The 8,098-nt window shown below is 44.2% G+C and overlaps 1 protein-coding gene across 5 annotated transcripts in view; it reads right to left on the reverse strand.

The window, feature by feature from the left end:
* Positions 1 to 4,530, reverse strand: part of BTBD9 (BTB domain containing 9) — a 413,561-nt gene extending 409,031 nt beyond the window's left edge. For 3 of the 5 annotated variants that reach the window (XM_042986258.1, XM_042986259.1, XM_042986261.1), the window contains exon 1: positions 4,231 to 4,530. The gene's annotated coding sequence lies outside the window, so the exon portion shown is untranslated. Of the gene's footprint in view, positions 1 to 3,983; positions 4,064 to 4,230 lie in introns of those variants that run through there. The other 2 variants (XM_042986255.1, XM_007085235.2) reach the window with 2 other exon arrangements.
* Positions 4,531 to 8,098: the final 3,568 nt, after the last annotated feature.

Below are 8,098 nucleotides of genomic sequence, written 5' to 3' on the forward strand. Positions count from 1 at the left end.
CTAAGTGTTGATGTCCACAAGTTCCATTCCTTGTTCTTTCCAGTTCTCATTCTCCACTCTTCTGGGTAGTTGTATCTTCTTCTACTACCTCTATAACTGTCACTATTACTACCACTATTAATAGCAACAGCTATCATTTATTAAGCATTTATAACCTAGGCATTATGCTAATCATTGTGCACATTCTATTTATTTAATCTCCACAACTATTCTTTGAAGTATTATTAACCCCACTTTTCAGAAGAAATTAAGGCTTAGAGATGTTAAACAACTTGTCCAAGGTCACCTGACCCAATCAGTAAGTGAAATAGACAAGACTTCAGGTTTTCCTGATTCCAAAGTCCACAGTGTTAACTACTACACTACTCCTAGAATAATACTATTCTCTTGGCCCTATAGACTGTTACAATTATTCCTAAACTGTCTCATCAACTCTGGAGTAGAATTTCCAATCACCCAGTGGACCTCTCCAAACTCTACACAGGGACCTGATAATTAACATGCCATCATTTCTTCCCTCCACTGCAATTCTGTTACTTCTCCTGTATTTTCTAATTTAATGTCATCATAATCACCAGTTACTAAAGCTAGACACATCTTTAACTTCTCACTCTCTCTCACCTCTAACTGGTCATAACATTTAGAGATTTTAACAACTCTCTATTAGAGAGATTTTAAAATATCTCTACAATCCATCCATTCCTGCTGTCCCTCTTCGGGCTCCCAGCATCTCTTACATATACCCTAACCGGTCTGCTAGCCTCTCCATGCCAATGCAGCTCTGCACGGGAACTGCCAGTTAACTTTCTTATGAGTCCACTTTCCAAGGCCCTCCATCACCAACACAGGGGTTGGAATGGGAGGAGGGAAAATATAGGCTTTTTAGAATGGAATGAAAACCCCTCAAAGTTTGGCTGCAACCATATCTTTCCTGTCTCATCAAGAAACAATTCAAGGTTTTCCAAAAACCCTATTGATATTAATCTCTAGCAACTGTGCTTATGCTCTCCCCTCTTCCTGGACTGTGTGTTTTCCCTTTTACATGTGGCAAAATTCTACTTAACCTGCAGGGCTAAATTCTATCCTCTTCTTTTTAAAGCTTTCCCTGATTCTATCAATTTTTTTTCCTCCAAAGTGATCAATGCCCTCAGCATTTTACTTATTCCAAGGTGATTAACTCTTATCATAACATCCCAAGTTTAGGGGTTTGTCTCGTCTAATGAACATGTAGTAACTCACAGGGTTTGGGCTTACCGTGTCATGTTCTTTGTCTTCCCAGCACCCACCACAATATCTAGCCATAGCCAGCACCCGATAAATATTTGCTGAGTTGTTAAATAATGCAACATTTGGTGTTGCAACTTTACACATGGTAGGTTAGCAATTCAGCTTCAGGTTTAATGGGCCTGAAGAATTTCCACATAACAACAAAAGATATTATGAAGAACAAAGGTTCAATACTCAGCAGCAATATCTTTAGTTTTCTCAAATCTTTTTGTCAATGCTTTTTAGCATCCTTCTTCAAACAGACTCCTTTCCCAGCAAACATTACTTGTATATTTTACAGAATCAGAGGTTAAGTACAAACCTCACAGGGCACTCTAAAAGATAATCCCAAGCAAAACTGTGTCACTGAGAATAGCTGGATAATTGCTTTGGGTACATCATTTCAGATTTCCAGTGGAAAGGCCCAAGCACATTAGGTAGATTTTAGAAATGGGGACACACGCTGCTGACAAAGTACATAAAATACACTCACATTAATGAGGCATTTATTCAAATTAGTAATTGACATCAGAAGTATACAACAACCCAATCCTGATTGAACCATAATATCCCTTAATTTTAAGTAAGGATAACACTTATTCTTGTCTAAGACTATTCTAACACAATTCCCATCCCACCTAGCAAGTAGCCCCTATCTTGTTATCAGTGAGTGCCTTAGTCTTAACACTTTTCCTTCCCACTCTGCTAAACCTTCTCTCTCCAGTATCTCCCTATCAGAGACCTTAAACTACATTCACCAGACATGTAGGTCTCCTCAATATCTCCCTCATCAAGCACATTCACACAATTTTCTCAACATGATACCTTACCTCTTCTCTAATTCAAATTTTATAGCTCTTTCAAAGACCTGATCAAATCTCACCTCTTCCAAAGAGTTCATTAACTCAGCCCACCACAGGTCTTATCTTTTCTAAATTTCTACTGCACTTAAAGTATAGCATCTCACATAGCACCTGTTTACATACTGCCTCATTTGGTTTCATAATGATTTGACATATTTTTGCTCATACATTTGACATACACATAACAAACTATTTGCTTTTTTTTTTTTTCCAAGTAGGTTTCACACTCAGTGAGGAGCCCAATGCGGAGTTTGAACTCACCACCCTAGGATCAAGACCTAAGATGAAGAATCACACTTAGCCAATTGTGCCCAGAGTATTTACACTTTTTTAGAAATGTATTTATTTATTTTTATTTTAGAGAGAGAGCATGAGCAGGGGAGAAGGGTGGAAGAAGAGAGAGAGATTCTTAAGCAAGATCCATGCTCAGTGTGGAGCTCGATTCAGGGCTTGATCTCATGAAAGTGAGATCATGACCTAAGCAGAAATCGAGTCTGACGCTGCACTGACTGAACCACCCAGGCACCCCCAGTCTATTTGCTCTTTATCAAAAAAAAGCCAGGTTTTCTATGTCATTTGTACCCATATAACTCTTTTCCCTTTTCCCACATATAACATGATGGGGGGCGGGGGGGGGGGGGGGGAGAACGTATATTAACTCCTTGATGGACTAAGCTAGATTCATTGATAAACACTCATACACAGTGTAATATATGACAAATACCTTATTGTATGCCTACTCTGTGGCAAAACCTGTGTAGATGTTGAAGATAAAGCCATGAATAAAAAAGACACGACACCTGTCCTAAAAGCTACCTAGTCCAGTGAGCAAGAGACACTGAATTTCCAGTACTCTAGGTGCTACAGAGCAAGATTACTGGTTCCAAGACGTAAGCACCTCAGGCAGCATACTTCACAGATCCTCAGTTATGAAACTGAACCACAAAATTTTAGAGCTGAATGAAAACTTACAAGTTATGTTTCTTCAATTTTCTTGCACAGATCCTGATTAAATTTCAGTATCATCTACCTCTGTTCTAGGCGTTGCCTTAATGAAAAGTCAGAAAATACCGACTTTTTCCCTATCTTCAATACTCTTTTCTCCCAAGGATGGCAACTACAATCACCACACATTGACTCACGAGGGGAGCCAGCGCATTGAAAGCACTGGGCTGATGATTTGCTACACCTTCACACTCAGGCTTGTCTGTCCATCAACATTTTCCAGCCCACACGTTGAACAGAATCTGTATTTTGTGCCTAGGAAATAGGACGTCTGTACTTCTATTAACGAAAATAAAAAACAGTGCCTCCATACTTTTTTTTTGGCCCTAGTAATGACAGAAACACAACAGGTTCTGAGAAATAAAACAGCTGATTTGAGTCCAGAGGGAAGTGAGAATTTAGGATGGATATCTGCCCCCTGGCCTTAAAATCTGTAGCAACGTGATAAAATGCCTAGGGCAAAGTTGTATGCGTGCATTACGCACGTGCACACACATGTGAAGTTGGAAACTCCAGGCAACAGGTTAGCTGCCCCCTATCAGTACTGACAATCGCCTTCCCCAGGTCGTGGGTGTGTCTGACGCCGCACGCAGGCACTGATTCACAACTCTCTCCATAACAACCGGCTCCTCCTCGGAGCCCAGCCAGGGCAGGGGCGAGGAAGGCCCCAGCAGTGCCAAACTTTCCGAATCCCAGCCCTACTACGTCCCCGGTTCCACCTCCTCTCCATCCCGGGCAACCTCGTCTCAGGCAGGCTGCGAGGCTGTTCTGGGAACCCGGGCTTCTCCTGATTCCGACTCCTCTGTCGGGGAGCCTGGCAAAGCCACCTCGACGCCCCCAGACACCTACTTCCCACTACACCTTCCGGGAACACGCAGTCTCCGTCCGCACCTCGCTGCCGCTTCCCGGAGCGCCAGCGCCTAGGAACTGACCCTCGCCAGCCCCCGTCCCCTCTCCTTCCCCGCCCCCGGAAAAAGCGGCAGAGGGGCGTGGAGCGGCGCGCGCGGGTACTGTGGGGGTGCGCGTCTCCGCGCCCCGGGCCCGCGCAGCAGGTGCTGCCAGGCCCCACCTCCCCTGCGAGGTCCCGGCTACTCACCCCAACGATGTTTCTCTGCGACCTAGCCGCCCGCACGGACGCCTCTTCCGCCTGCTCCGCACCCCCCTTATAGCCACCGCCCCCTCGGCCGCTGCCGTCGCCGCCGTCCTCGCCGCCGCCGCCGCCGCCGCGGCGCGCGTCCGCCTTCACGCACACCGCCGTGGCCGCGCACGCGCCTCTGCGCGCTGGCGTCACTTAGCAACCGGTCGGCAGCGGGCGGGATCCGAGGGTGTAGGGCTCGGATGTGGCCTTTGGCGGGTTTTGCGCCGTTTCCCCACCCGCCCGACCCGTCGCCCTCCTGAGTTGGGGGCCCCAGGGTGTGGCTGCCCTGCCGGCACCTGGCTCCGGGTAAGCACGTCACCACACGTCACTGTGTGGTGTCACCGATCGCGTCACGGCAGATGCGAAGGTCCCCGTCGCGAGGTTCCAGGGCGCCTGTGGCGGAAAGAGCAGCTGCCTTGTCCAGACTGGCGCGGATCCTATGGGCTACTTCTGCAAAGTGCAGGAAGGTTATACAAAAGGGGGACCAAAGGGGGCTGAGGGTGCGGTTAACGCGGAAGACTGCTGAGTGACACTCGTTAACCCAGCAACAGGGTGTGATGGATCGAGCCTTGAACTCCCGTTTCCTCATTTTATAAATGGGGTAACGGTACCCATCCTGCCTACACTGAGGAATTGTGAAGCTAAGATAAAATACTGTATGCGGAGGTTCTTTGTAAAGTATAAAGCCCATTAGACTTTAAAATATTTTTGTTAGAAGGCAGTCGAGCAGGAGCAGATGAGAGCATGGACTTTGGAGTCAGAAACTTAACTTTAAGTCTGATCCTGGCTGATGTTGGATAGTCAGTTTTGCTTGACGCTTGGGCAAACTGGGGTGCCAGGGTTTGGAGACTAACCAAAAAGGACATAATTTCAGGCAAAAGGTGTTTTATGAGCAAAGGTATGGAAGTGAAAAATGGACAAGAAAGAGGTTAGGTCTTGAGGCAGAGAGGCCAGTATTGAGGCCATTGCTGTATTCCAGTTAAGCGATAAGAGTCTTAACAAAGGTATTGGCAGTAGGAATGTAGGGAAAGGAATAGATTTGAGTGCTATTAAGGTGGTAGAATTGACAGTACTGAGTGGGAGGTTGGAGGATACGTGAGTAGACCAAGTTTCTAGTATGGGTGCCATAGTAGATGGTGGAACCGTTTCACAAGAGGGGAAGAAAAATGAGTACAAAGTCTCTGTACTAAGTTAATAGATAGTGGTGTTGACAGCCTCGGAGGATGATCAGATTTGTGGGATGAGATGATGATGAGTTCAAATATAGATATATTTGTTGGGGAAACACTCTCCACTCATGATGTCTCTTTCCGTCTGGAGTGAATCCATTAAAATAACACTCCTGGCCTCTTACTGCACCTGCCCCAGCTCACTCCTCCCTGGAGCAGTAACTTTCTGATGGTGATTTTAAAAGGAAAAACTAGGGGCACCTGGGTGGCTCAGTAAATTAAGTGGTTAAGCTAAGTGGTTAAGCACCTGACTGTTGGTTTCAGCTCAGGTCATGACCTCACAGTTTGTAGGTTCAAGCCCCATATCGGGCAGAGTGCAATGCCCTGGTGTTCTCCTGTTCTGGAAGACCAGGACCTGGGGTGGGGTTGAGGGTGCCCGGTCCAGGACTACAAAGTTAGTAAACCTATTTAATTTCAGAGTTTGGCATTATGAAGCTTGCTATCCACAGGCAATATTCAATATCAACTTTGCCAGTTGTATCATACAGAGTAATGTCCCCCCAAAGATGTTCATGCCCTGATCTCCAGAATCTGAATATGCTCCCTCCCTTCCATGGCAAAAGGGACTTTGCAAGGTGTGATTAAGTTAAGAATCTTGAGATGGAGAGATTATCTTCGATTATCTGGCTGGGCTTTGAGGCAGGAAGGTCAGAATCAGGGATAGAGATATGATGAAGGAAACAAAGGTCAGAGAGAAAGAGAGATTTGAAGACTCTGCACTGCTGGCACTGAAGATGGAGCCAAGGAATGCAGACAGCTCTGCAAGCCGGAAGAGGCAAGGGAATGGATTCTTCCTTAGAACGCAGAAAGAACGCAGTTCTGCCGATACCTCAATTTTAGAGGAGTTCTGATCTCCAGAACTCTAAGGTAGTAAATTTGTGTTCTTTACTAAGTTTGTGGTATTTGCTACAACAGGAATAGGAAACTAATAGTCAGTAGTAAAGATGATGGTTGGTCTTCTGCCACATTCTCCTTTATCTGAAAAAGAAGGGTGCAAGTTCCTCAGGTTCCCTCAAAGACTGCTGCGTTGTAACTGTGACTTGATGGAGGGAACCTCCATATCCAGAGGAAAACATCCAATAAGCAGTTGAATTACACAGATCTATGAATGAGGAGAGAAGTTGAGTCAAAATAAAATAGATTTAGAGGACGTTAACTTGTAATTGGTAATTTAAGTTCTAGGCATGGATGAGATCAATCAGGAGAAAATCTAGAAGAAACAATAAAAAGGACCAAGGAATACAGTCCCAGGAAGCACTGACTTTAAAGGGGAGTGACAATGGGGGGTGGGGGAGAGGGGAAAGTGGGCGATGGGCATTGAGGAGGGCACTTGTTGGGATGAGCACTGGGTGTTGTATGGAAACCAATTTGACAATAAATTATATTTAAAATAAATAAATAAATAAAGGGGAGTGACAGATGAACAGAAGCCCACAAAGAAGTCTGAGGAACAATGGCCAGAGAGATAGAAGAGCTAGGTGAGCATAATGCCTCAAAAGCCAAGGTTGGAAGGAATTGCCAGATGGAGATGGGGTCATCAGAGTCAGAGATTACAAACAGGTTAAGTATATCAATGGCTGAAAAGCACTGACTAGATTTAGCAACACAAAAGGGATTGGTGACCAATAATAATGGCTTTAGTAAAGTAGTGGATATAGACATCAAATGACTGGGGTCTGAAAGGCAGGTCAATATAGTGGATTGGCCTTCGGACTGGTTGATGGGAGTTTGAGACTCTAGTCTTGCTTGGTTCTGGCAGTTAACTAGCTGGGTAACCTTGGGCAAATCACTTAACTCTTCCAGGCTTTGGTTTTCTCTTGTACCGAAGGAGAGATCAGGCTGAGCCTATGATTTTCACATAAATTCCTAGATAATCCCCCCAACTTTATATTAGACTCATTTGCTTGTAACAGCACACTTCAAATCCTACTTAGATTATTTCACCAAACATTGAGTGTCAGTATATTTATATACTAGCTTCTGTCCAGGTGGACATGACCCAGTTATCTGAGAAGCTCACAATTTTGGAAGGGAGATAAACACATAACAATATAACTAATTGCTGTAGTTCTTTTTAAAACAAAGCAAGGTACAAATTGAATGAACTCTTAACTGTAACACAGTACACTATGTGCTGTAGTAGAAATCTGTATGAAGTGACATGGAGTATGTATAAAGTGATACAGATAAGGGAGTAACTGATTTTGTCTAATTGAAATCAAGGTATTTACCTACTCTCTCAGGTAGGCACAGCATACCTCAAAGGTGGATGTAACTGTACCAAGACATTTTCCACGGTGATTAAAAAAAATGAGAGCTCTGCTAAGCCAATGCTGATCATTTAACATTCCATTTAGGTAGTTTTGTTGTGATCTGAAAGATTATTCATGTACAGCTACTTCCCAGCTAAGAACACTGTTTAACTGGAAAAAATGGACATACATAATAGTTGAATGCAAGAGGAATTTTTTTTACTTTTCTACCAAATCCCAGAAGAAACAGCTATTTGTTATATTTCCATGCTCTATTACATTTGCTCATCTAATTCTCGTGTATTATCTCATTTAATTTTGCAAACATCAGCTTTATTGTATCAA

Source organism: Panthera tigris, chromosome B2, assembly GCF_018350195.1.
Source record: "Panthera tigris isolate Pti1 chromosome B2, P.tigris_Pti1_mat1.1, whole genome shotgun sequence".
Classification (NCBI taxonomy): domain Eukaryota; kingdom Metazoa; phylum Chordata; class Mammalia; order Carnivora; family Felidae; genus Panthera; species Panthera tigris.